The sequence below is a fragment of the Coregonus clupeaformis genome, chromosome 12 (genome assembly GCF_020615455.1).
Source record: "Coregonus clupeaformis isolate EN_2021a chromosome 12, ASM2061545v1, whole genome shotgun sequence".
NCBI lineage: Eukaryota > Metazoa > Chordata > Actinopteri > Salmoniformes > Salmonidae > Coregonus > Coregonus clupeaformis.
Window position 1 is genome coordinate 42,799,147 of NC_059203.1, and position 8,425 is coordinate 42,807,571.

Genomic DNA, 8,425 nt, shown 5'->3' on the forward strand with positions numbered 1-8,425 from the left:
CAGCACCCCTGGAGCAAATTAGAGTGACGTGTCTTGCTCAAGGGCACATCAACAGATTTTTCACCTTGTCCACTCGAACCAATGACCTTTCGGTTACTGTCCCAACGCTCTAACTGCTAGGCTACCTGCCACCCTATATGTATTTTTTTTATCTTCATGTGAGAAACATGTAAAGTAGGTAAAGGAGCCTAATATGATCTTGAAGCGAGGCATGACCACTTTCTTGACATCCACGTTTAAAATTAGAGCTTCAAATATGGACTGTAAACAAAGACAGAACTTTCCATAGCTGACATGTTATGTCCCACAGCAAATTATTTAGCATACTTTTTGTTTAGAGGCTGCCACCAAACAAATTGAGCCATTCATGGTCTTTGTCACACATGCAGATAACACTAACAGCATATAGCTTTATGTGGGTTGGTGAGGTTTGTATTAAGCATCTCAAGCAGTAGAGGTGTTGCGTTATTGTGACTGGAAAGGGGATGCTGTACACATGTGAGTCAGAGCCATTCCTTTCTCTGTGGACACCTGCTCGTCGAACATCTCATTCCAAAATCATGGGCATTAATATAGAGTTGGTCCCCCCTTTGCTGCTTTAACAGCCTCCACTCTTCTGCAAAGGCTTTCCACTAGATGTTGGAACATTGCTACGGGGACTTGCTTCCATTCAGCCACAAGAGCATTAGTGATGTCGGGCACTGATGTTAGGCGATTAGGCCTGGCTCGTAGTCGGTGTTCCAATACATCCCCAACGTGTTTGATGGGGTTGAGGTCAGGGCTCTGTGCAGGCCAGTCAAGTTCTTCCACACCGATCTCGACAAACCATTTCTGTATGGACCTCGCTTTGTGCACAGGAGCATTGTCATGCTGAAACAGGAAAGGGCCTTCCCCAAACTGTTGCCACAAAGTTGGAAACACAGAATCGTTTAGAATGTAATTGTATGCTTTAGTGTTAAGATTTCCCTTCACTGGAACTAAGAGGCCTAGCCCAAACCATGAAAAACAGCACCAGACCATTATTCGTCCTCCACCAAACTTTATAGTTGCCACTATGCATTCGGGCAGGTAGCGTTCTCCTGACATCTGCCAAACCCAGATTTGTCTGTCAGACTGCCAGATGGTGAAGCCTGATTCATCACTCCAGATAACGCCTTTCCACTGCTCCAGAGTCCAATGGCGGCGAGCTTAACACCACTCCAGCCAACGCTAGGTATTGCGCATGGTGATCTTAGGCTCGTGTGTGGGTGCTTGGCCATGGAAATCCATTTCATTAAGCTCCAGACTAACAGTTATTGTGCTGACGTTGCTTCCAGAGGCAGTTTGGAACTCGGTAGTGAGTGTTGCAACCGAGGACAGACGATTTTTAAGCGCTACGTGTTCCAGCACTCGGCGGTCCCGTTCTGTGAGCTTGTGTGGCCTACCACTTTGCGGCTGAGCCGTTGTTGCTCCTAGACATTTCCACTTCACAGTAACAGCCCTTACAGTTGACAGGGTCAGCTCTAGCAGGGCAGAATGTTGATGAACTGACTTGTTTGAAAGGTGGCATCCTATGACGATGCCACTGAGCTCTTCAGTAAGGCCATTCTACTGCCACTGTTTGTCTATGGAGATTGCATGGCAATGTGCTCGATTTTATACACCTCTCAGCAACCGGTGTGGCTGAAATAGCCAAATCCACTAATTTGAAGGGGTGTCCACATACTTTTGTATACATAGTGGATATAGCCCTCACCACCATGTCCCCTGTCAGAGAATGTTATCATGCATGACCTTTTCACCTTTACTCAACTGCACAAAGGAGACTTTGAACAGACAACTACCCAGAATGTTTTCACCAACATAGTACAACCCAGCTAGCACATTTGGTTTCTTGGAAGTTGTGGGAACGTATATTTTTGGTTACCCATTGGTTCTGGGAACGAAGCCATACGTTTCCTGGCCGGTAAAACTGAAGGTTTTTGAAACGTTCTAAGAACGGGAGTGAAAATGTCACCTGTTCTGGGAACATACATTTTTTGGTTGCAGGGAGGTTCTGAGAACATTTTACTATGGTTCCCTGAAAGTTTTCCTGGGAGATTTAATTAACATTCTGAGAACAGTTGGGACACATTAATTTGCTTAAGCAATCATGCAAACACATTTATTTTTTGTTGCTGTCACGATCGTTAGACGGAGTAGACCAAGGCGCAGCGTGATGAACGAACATATTTTATTATCGTAAGTGATAATACAAACAAAACAACAAACGATACGTGCAGTCCTACGGTTAACCACAACCAACACGGAACAAACCAAACGGCACAAGATCCCACAACTACTGTGGGTAAACTGGCAGTTTAAATGTGGTTCCCAATCAGAGACAACCAGCCACAGCTGACACTCGTTGCCTCTGATTGAGAACCACACTGGCCAACATAGAAATAGCACCCATAGAATTTACACCATAGAACATAAACACATAGAATTTACACACCCTGGCTCAACATATAGAGTCCCCAGAGCCAGGGTGTGACAGTACCCCCCCAAAGGCGCGGACTGCGACCGTGCCTGAACATAAACAAACCAGGGGAGGGCTGGGTGGGCATTCCTCCTCGGAGGCGGTTCCGGCTCCGGGCTTGACCACCACCCTCCAATAATCCCCCCGTAGCGCCCCTGGTCCGGTCTGGCCCCGCTGGCTGGAGCTGAACTGGACATCGTAGGAGCGGCTTGCTTCAGCTCCGGTGTGGAGCAGCTGACCGGTACCTGACCGGGCACCGGTGACCCAGGCACGGGTTGTGCCGGACTGACGACGCACACCCCTGGCTTGGTGCGTGGAGCAGGAACGGGCCGGACCGGGCTGACGATGCGCACCCCTGGCGAGTGCGTGGAGCAGCAACGGGCCGGACTGGGCTGACGATCGCACCCCTGGCTTGGTGCGTGGAGCAGGAACGGGCCGGACCGGGCTGACGATGCGCACCCCTGGCTTGGTGCGTGGAGCAGCTACGGGCCGGACCAGGCTGACGATGCGCACCCATGGCCTGGTGCGTGGAGCCGGAACGGGCCGTACCGGGCTGACGATGCGCACCCCTGGCTTGGTGCGTGGAGCAGGAACGGGCCGGACCGGGATGACGATGTGCACCCCTGGCTTGGTGCGTGGAGCAGGAACGGGCCGGACCGGGCTGACGACTCGCACCCCTGGCTTGGTGCGTGGAGCAGGAACGGGCCGGACCGGGCTGACGACTCGCACCCCTGGCTTGGTGCGAGTGGCAGGAACAGGCCGGGCCGGGCTGGCGACGCGCACCGTAGGCTTGGTGCGAGTGGCAGGAACAGGCCGGGCCGGGCTGGCGACGCGCACCGTAGGCTTGGTGCGAGTGGCAGGAACAGGCCGGGCCGGGCTGGCGACGCGCACCGTAGGCTTGGTGCGAGTGGCAGGAACAGGCCGGGCCGGGCTGGCGACGCACACCGTAGGCTTGGTGCGAGTGGCAGGAACAGGCCGGGCCGGGCTGGCGACGCGCACCGTAGGCTTGGTGCGAGTGGCAGGAACAGGCCGGGCCGGGCTGGCGACGCGCACCGTAGGCTTGGTGCGAGTGGCAGGAACAGGCCGGGCCGGGCTGGTGACGCGCACCGTTAGCTTGGTGCGTGGAGCAGGAACAGGCCGGGCCGGGCTGGCGACGCACACCGTAGGCTTGGTGCGAGTGGCAGGAACAGGCCGGGCCGGGCTGGCGACGCGCACCGTAGGCTTGGTGCGAGGAGCAGGAACAGGCCGGGCCGGGCTGGCGACGCGCACCATTACCTTGGTGCAGGGAGCAGGAACAGACCGGACCATACTGGGGACACACACCACTGGCCCTACGCCGGGATCTGGAACGGGCCGGACCGGACTGGTAACACACCCCAGTACCTCTCGCCGTGCCTCTACACCTTCCTTCCCCTCTTTGACCAGTGGCCCCCGTAACCTGGCGGCCTCCTCTGCCAACCTCCCAAATCGCCCTGTGGCAGCCTCCTGCTGCCCAGTCGCCCATGCCGTGTGCCCCCCCCCCCCTAAAAAATGTTTGGGGTTGCCTCTCGTCCGTCCGACGACGACACTGTTGACGCCGTTGCTCCTCTCTCGCCAGGGCCTTAATCTTAGCCCATGGCCCTTTTCCCCCGAGCATGTCCTCCCAGGACCACCCTTTGCCCACCTGGGCCATCGCCAACCTCTCCAGCTCCTTTCCTGGCGCTTCCTCCCATGTCCAGGCTGCCTGCTCCTGGACACGCTGCTTGGTCCTGGTATGGTGGGATCTTCTGTCTTGATCGTTATATGGAGTAGACCAAGGCGCAGCGTGATGAACGAACATATTTATTATCTTTAGTGATAATACAAAAACAACAAACGATACGTGCAGTCCTAAGGTTAACTCAAACACGGAACAAACCAAACGGAACAAGATCCCACAACTACTGTGGGTAAACTGGCAGTTTAAATGTGGTTCCCAATCAGAGACAACCAGCCACAGCTGACACTCGTTGCCTCTGATTGAGAACCACACTGGCCAACATAGAAATAGCACCCATAGAATTTACACCATAGAACATAAACACATAGAATTTACACACCCTGGCTCAACATATAGAGTCCCCAGAGCCAGGGTGTGACAGTTGCGGCACGGCGTCGGTGCAATTCGAACCTATAATCTTCCGTTCTCTATCCATGGAATTAGTCCACTGCACCACTTTAACTCATACAAAGCTGTTTATTTTAGTCTACTCAAACAGACCCCATGACTCACCCTACTTGTAGAGAAACGACAATGCCATCCTCCTCTTTCATGTTGCCTAAACGATCTATGACTCTGTCATACAGTACACACTTTTAGTTTTTGCTTGCTCACTTTTATGGGCAACAATGCGCCAGGCCAGCTAGTTAACATTAACCTACTACATCTAGCTACATGTTAAACTTCCATCCTCTCAGGCCAGGGGTACAATGTATGAATTTGTGGTTATACACTATAGATAATTAAGTAAAACCACAAGTCCAAATCCCTATCTCCATCCATAGCTAATTTAGGAAAGGGACAATTTTAGCTAGCTACCCACCGGAGGACAACGACACAACGAGATGCAACAACTCACATTTTTTTCTTTCTGTCAATGACGTTTGGCTTCTGATGTAATGTGATTGGTGTGAAGCCAAATCCAAACTGGCTTCCCTTGACACTTTTTTGGGTGCGCCAGGACCATTCACAGCTGAGCTCACTCAGTTCAGCTCTACGCTGATTGGCTATTATTATTTTTATTTCTTATCAAGGGAGGCCAAATGTTCGCTGGATTCCCTTGCATTCAACACTATGGGTGACAACAATGGCATACTCTTTTTGACCAGACAGAATCAGATAGACGGGCTACACATACTGAGACAGAGGGGCGCTGTTTCGTTTGCTCGCATGCTTTCTCCGGTGAGATACATTTAGCCTCTTGCGAATTGAAGGACATTTATGAAACACAGAGAGTCGAAAGATGAATTATTTAGTATGTTTTTTTCTTTTTTACTTGGTCAATTTTTGGGGGGAGCCTGGATTCCCTTGGCATCCATGAATACACGCCACTGGATACATATGGTTCTCAGAACGTTATGTGCTAGCTGGGAACTCTCAACAGAAATGTGACATTCCTAATTAAGTTAGAGAGACACACATGACATTTCTTTGATATACGCAATTTCTTAACGAAGCCTTTACATTGTTGGTATTTTGTTCTGTCTTGGAAACATTCTATCACGTGCTGATTTGGTCATAATACAATATCTCTCTGTAGCTGACTTCTTGGACATAATTTGTGTGTGTCAGGTTAACTGAGTGTACGGGAGACAGACAGTTGGGAAATTCCCACAACAATGGAGCCCTCTTGAGCGTTCCGGAACAACTGACAGGAATAGGTTAAGGTCAAAGGGTGTGGGGTCACATGTCAGGGGTCTGTAAACCCCTGTTACACAGTTACACAACATGTTGTCTGTTAGGGATGCAGGCTCACTGCTCGGCCACATGTGGGCATTGCATCCACTTACACAGACCTCACTCTCCCTTCCCTCTTCTAGCACGTCCTTTGCCATGTCAACATATTTATATTAACACGTATGAGGCTGTGTGTCTTGTGTATGTGCATGCTATCAAGTAAGATAGCATACGAAAAGCAAAGTGGACAGTGGAGATAAATAAAAATGAATGAGAGAAGATAGAGGATGCATAGTGTTTAATGATATGCAAACATTGCATGACAATTTCAATTGTTTCCCCTTGGTATATTTCATGGTTAGACACCGCAAAACACTGTTTACCACTTAGAAAAAACATGGTCATTCAACTTTTAATGTTCTCATTTGTTTTCCTACTCTGGGAAATTACTGCTTGGGTTTTTTCTTCTTTCTGTTGTTAAAATCCCAGAACAAAGTACTGTGCATTCGGAATATATTCAAACCCCTTCACTTTTTCCACATTTTGTTACATTACAGCCTTATTCTAAAATTGACTAAGTTATTATTTTTTCTCATCAATCTACACACAATACCCCATAATAACAAAGAGAAAACAGGTTTTTAGAAATGTTAGAAAATGTATTATAAATAAAAAACAGAAATACCTTATTTACAAAAGTATTCAGACCCTTTGCTATGAGACTCGAAATTGACCTCAGGTGCATCCTGTTTCTATTGATCATCCTTGAGATGTTTCTACAACTTGATTGGAGTGCACCTGTAGTAAATTCAATTGATTGGACATGATTTGGAAAGGCACACACCTGTCTATATAAGGTCCCACAGCTGACAGTGCATGTCAGAGCATAAACCAAGCCATGAGGTCGAAGGAATTGTCCGTTGAGCTCCGAGACAGGATTTCTGCAGCATTGAAGGTCCCCAAGAACACAGTGGCCTCCATCATTCTTAAATGGAAGAAGTTTGGAACCACCAAGATTCTTCCTAGAGCTGGCCGCCTGGCCATACTGAGCAATCGGGGGAGAAGGGCCTTAGTCAGGGAGGTGACCAAGAACATTTTTACATTTTACAAGAACCCGATGGTCACTCTGACAGAGCTCCAGAGTTCCTCTGTGGCGATGGGAGAACCTTCCAGAAGGACAACCATCTCTGTAACACTCCACCAATCAGGCCTTTATGGTAGAGTGTCCAGATGGAAGTCACTCCTCAGTAAAAAGCACATGACAGCCCGCTTGGAGTTTGCCGAATGGCACCTAAAGGACTCTCAGACCATGAGAAAAAAGATTATCTGGTCTGATGAAACCAAGATTGAACTCTTTGGCCTGAATGCCAAGCATCATGTCTGGAGGAAACCATGCACCGCTCATCACCTGGCCAACACCATTCCTACGGTGAAGCATGTTGGTGGCAGCATCATGCTGTAGGGAGGTTTTTCAGCAGTAGGGACTGGGAGACTAGTCAGGATTGAGGGAAAGATGAAAGGAGCAAAGGTCAGAGAGATCCTTGATGGAAACCTGCTCCAGAAACGCCCAGGACCTCAGACTGGGGCAAAGGTTCACCTTCCAACAGTACAATGACCCTAAGCACACAGCCAAGACAACGCAGGAGTGGCTTCGGGACAAGTCTCTGAATGTCCTTGAGTGGCCCAGCCAGAGCCCGGACTTGAACCAGTAAATAGCTGTGCAGCGACACTCCCCATCCAACCTGACAGAGCTTGAGAGGATCTGCAGAGAAGAATTGGAGAAACACCCCAAATACAGGTGTGCCAAGCTTGTAGCCTCATATCCAAGAAGACTCAAGGCTGTAATTGCTGCCAAAAGGTGCTTCAACAAAGTACTGAGTAAAGGGTCTGAATACTTATGTAAATGTCAAATTTCAGTTTTTTATTATTAATACATTTGCAAAAATGTCTAAAAACCTCTTTATGCTTTGTCATTATGGGGTATTGTGTGCAGATTGATGAGTGTGGGGGTGGGGGGGACAATTTAATCCATTAGAGAATAAGGCTGTAACGTAACAAAATGTGGAAAAGGTCAAGGGGTCTGAATACTTATCGAATGCACTGTACATGAGTGTACTGTATAAAGGATGGCTTAGCGTTAAATATAACTCTTATAAGCTCTATGCTGTGTCAGTGAAAACCCTCCTCCATGCAGCTAGACCACAGCACAGAGTTGGTTTGCGTCTTTGGTTGCTTTAGTTGTTTTAGCCAGGCTTTAACAATGGTGAGAAAACTGTGTCTGGAATCAAAGAATGGGTGTGTGAAGGGAAAAGCAACCCTTTCAGCTGTTATGACTGTGTAGGAAGAAGAGAAAGAGGAAGGAGAAAGATGTCGAGAAGAAACCAGAGGGAGGAGTGGCCTTGATATCTTTTTGGCTCTTCTGAGAAAAACAAACTTCTGATGAAAAATGGAGGGAGATATATGACACATACAGTACCAGTAAAACGTTTGGACACACCTACTCATTCCAG